Below are 4032 nucleotides of genomic sequence, written 5' to 3' on the forward strand. Positions count from 1 at the left end.
GACTGGATCATATGTTTTTATTTCTGTTGTCTTTTTAAAGAAATGGTGTGTGTGTGTGTGTGTGTGTGTGTGTGTGTGTGTGTGTGTGTGTGTTTGAGATAATCACTATGTAGTCCTTTCTGGCCTGGATTTCACTCTATAGACCAGGCTCAAACTTGCGGAGATCCTCCTGCCTACTGAGTACTGGAATTATAGGCAGGAGGCAAAGTCACTGTTAAATTTCTCCTGCTGGGGTCCCCTCTGTGTCATGTGTGCTTAGTTGCCCACAAGCACAAAGGTGTCCTCCTGCTTTCTGTGTCCTTCATCAAGTCCCTGAGGCGTTCTAGGCCTCCTCTACTGTAGCTTCAGTAACTATTTTAATGGTCACAATTGGCGGGGTCTGCTGATTTCCTGGCTTCAACATGGAGACTGACGCCGTTAGCATCTTGGGCTTGAGAGTAGGAGATGGCTGACAAGAGGGTTAGAACAGATGCTACAGTGAATTGAAGTTGTCTTCCCCAAACACAGGGACCTGTGAACCAGTCTCCATCTATGGCTCCACCTTTGGCTTTGCCTTCCCTACGCAAAGGTGGAGAAAAGAGCCGAGGTTCCATCTTTCACAAAGCCTGGTGGTAAAACAGGACCATGTGCCCGGCGGTGGTGGCACACGCCCTTAGTCCCAGCACTTGGAAGGCAGAAGCAGGCAGATGTCAGTGAGTTCGAGGCCAGCCTGGTCTACAGAGTGAGTTCCAGGTCAGCCAGGGCTACACAGAGAAACCTTGTCTTGGAAAAAACAAAAACAAAAACAACCAAAAACACCAGGACAGTGCTCCTGACTCACAGTGTGTCCAGCCTCCCCAACAGAGGCAATTGTGAGCTCCAGGACAGGGATTTGAGGACCCAGGAGAACGAATGAGGGGGTACTCTCCGACCCCCAACCTTCACATCTATGCTGTCGATCCTGAGACCCGTCAGTATCTTTTTCTGTTTATAGTGTTTTGTCTGTTTTCGAGACAGGGTTTCTCTATGTAGCCCTGGCTGTCCTGAAATTCACTTGTAGACCAGGCTAGCCTTGATCTGCCTGCCAGATCTGCCTGCCAGATCCGCCTGCTTCTGCCTCCCAAGTGCTGGGACTAAGCCACCGCTGCCCAGCGTCCACTCACATTTCCACTCACAGCATGGGCCTCAGGAGCTGTGGGTCCTGTCTCACTCACCATCTTGGCTCTGTGGAGTGCTGTTGGGTCTGCTTATGCTCTCACAGGACTAGGAGACAATGTTCTTGTTCCCTTCCCATCCTGGAGATGAAGGTATTGGGGATCTCTACAGAAAGGCGTCAGGCGCTCCTGCCCTGTTCAGCATATAGGCAGGCTATTGCGAAGGCCCCTTGCCTCCCCTGCCCTGTGGCTGCTCTCCCTATAGTCTTGGAACCTTCCAAAGCACTGGCCTCAAATTCAGTTCTTTCTCACTTCTCCGTTTGGCTGGTGAAGGAATGAATACTCAGAGGGATGGACCAGCTCTAAGATTTCCATAGCTCTGTTTCTCTGGGAAGAAGCTCCATGAAGGCAAGCAAGGGTGCTGCTAGCTGATGGCCTTGTTCTCGGCAAAACCTCCTCATTTTGCTCTGGAGACCCAACCAGGTGTTCTTAGGGGAAAGGAGCCCATGAGCAGCCCCGAGGCTAAGAGCTGGTTCTCCCACATTCCAGGGTGAGTGACTGGGTAGAGGGTGTGTCTGCTTCAGGCTGCTTGGAGGAGGTCCCCTGAAGGGCCAGTGAAAATCCTACCCTGAGCCCTTGGCTTTCCAGCAGCCCTGACCTAATGGGAAGGAGCCTGTAGTTTTGAAGATGGAGAGTGAGTGGGTCCTGTGGGGCTGGGGGTGGGATGTGGTCCACCTCCAACAATGGGATACCTAGAAGCAAAATGAGTCATCTTGTGTGTGTGTGTGTGTGTGTGTGTGTGTGTGTGTGTGTGTGTGTGTGTTTCCAGACAGGGTCTCCCTGTGTAGCATTGGCTATTCTGGAACTCACTCTGTAGACCAGGCTGGCCTCGAACTCAGAGATCTGCCTGCCTCTGCCTCCCACGCCGCCGCCGCCGCCGCCGCCGCCGCCGCCACCGCCACTGCCACTGCCCAGCCAGATCTTGTACCTTAGATACAGAAAAAAGTGGTGGTTTAATGTGGAGAACTTGCTGAATTCATCCAGTGTCCTAGGCTGGCTCCTCAGGCAACAAAAACCAAGACACAGCTGGAGCTGGAAGAGGTCTCAGGGTCGACAGAGTCCCGCACCCTCATTCTTTGCTAGTTTATGTTTGCTTTTGAGACAGAGTCTACTGTAGCCTAAGATAGCTTCAAACTCTGTGTGTAGCTGAGGCTGACCCTGAGCCCAGGAACTTCAGAGGCCACCATGCATGTCTTTATGTGGTGCTGGAGATTAAACCCAGGGCTTTGTGCACACTAGGCAAGCACTCTACCAGCCACCCAGCACATGGAGGTCAGAATAACTGTGGAATCGTTTCTTTCCTGTCTTTCCATGGAGTCTAGAGATGGAACTTAGGCGGTCAGGTTTGTGCTGCAGATACTTTCATCCACTGAACCATCTTGCCAGCTCTTTGTTTTTGAGACAGTGTTTCTTTAGTCTTACTAAGTTGCCCAGGTTACCCTCAAACTCAGTGTGCCTGCCTCAGCATCCTGAGTAGCTAGGATCTAGGCACGTGCGTCTGACTGGGACGCCTCCTTCTTATTGACGTGCAGAAACCACTATCTTTGACCACCCGAATGCAGATGCTGAATTATGAACCTCTTACCGCCTCCTGGCCGCCCTGGGACTGTTAGAGGGATCTGCCAAGCTGGTCCCTTGTACCTGGGCTAAGGAAGCCAAGAGCCGTTGATAGCACGGGACTCATTGAGTGGGATGTTTGCGGCCAGAGGCCACACGTAGGGGAAGGCACTAGCAGCATCTTGTCATTTTCCTAATTTTGCAGCCTAAAAACCACTTATGAAGACAACTGTAGTGGCGCACGCCTTTAGTCCCAGCACTGAGGAGGCAGAGGCAGGTGGATCTCTGTGAGTTGGAAGCTAGCCTGGTCTACATAGTTCCAGGATAGCCAGGACTATGTAGAGAGACCCTGTCTCCAAATATATATAGTGTGTCTATGTGTGTGTGTACACTTGCACATGTGCACATGAAGGTCAGAAGGCCACATTGCAGGAACCAGTTCTCCCTTTATCATGGATGGGGACTCAGGCTTGGCAGCAGGTACCCTTACCCACTGAGCCATCTTTCCATCCCTACATTGCTTATTGAATGTCTTTATATGAAGGCTGTTATGTTTAAAATGTTCTGTGCTAGTTAGGGTGGTTTACACCTTTAATTCCAGCCCTAGGGTCTATCTCTTGAGTTTGAGGCCAGCCTCCTTCCTCAAAACACAAACTGTTCTGGATACATAGCCCATTTGTAGAGTGCTTGCCTAGCATGCTCCAAACTCAACTTCCAACACCTCTTTTTTGTTTATTTGTTTTTGAGATGGGGTTTCTCTATGCAGCCCTGGCTGTTCTGGAACTTGCTCTGTAGCCCAGGTTGACCTCAAACTCTGACAGCCTCTGCCTCCCGAATTCTGAGATTAAAGGCTTGTACCACCGCTTTCCGGGTTTTTGTTTTTTAAGTACCTGGTAAACACCTATTAACATACACAGTTCCTTTTTTTTTTTTTGTCTGTAATGACCCAAGTGTTGCGTTTTTGACCACTAGAGGGCAGCAGGCAGATTCTGATGGACTGGGTCGAGAAAAGGGTAATCACTAGAAGAGTAGACGGAGGCCAAACCTTACCCGTGTTCTCCTGCAGCTCCAGCCGACCCTAGGCAGCTGGAGCACCACAGGCAACATGTTAGACCTTTGAAGTAGCGCCCGATATTTCCCGCTGCAGAACATCCATTCATGCTTGGGTGGGCTCCAGACAGGCAAAGTGCCACCAAACGCCCTGTGGCTGGCTAGACTGGCAGATTCAAACCACCCCTGGATCGTGAATATGGTCCAGTGTAACGCCTAGAGGCTTCCAACT

The sequence above is a fragment of the Onychomys torridus genome, chromosome 11, assembly GCF_903995425.1.
Source record: "Onychomys torridus chromosome 11, mOncTor1.1, whole genome shotgun sequence".
In the NCBI taxonomy this organism is placed as follows: domain Eukaryota; kingdom Metazoa; phylum Chordata; class Mammalia; order Rodentia; family Cricetidae; genus Onychomys; species Onychomys torridus.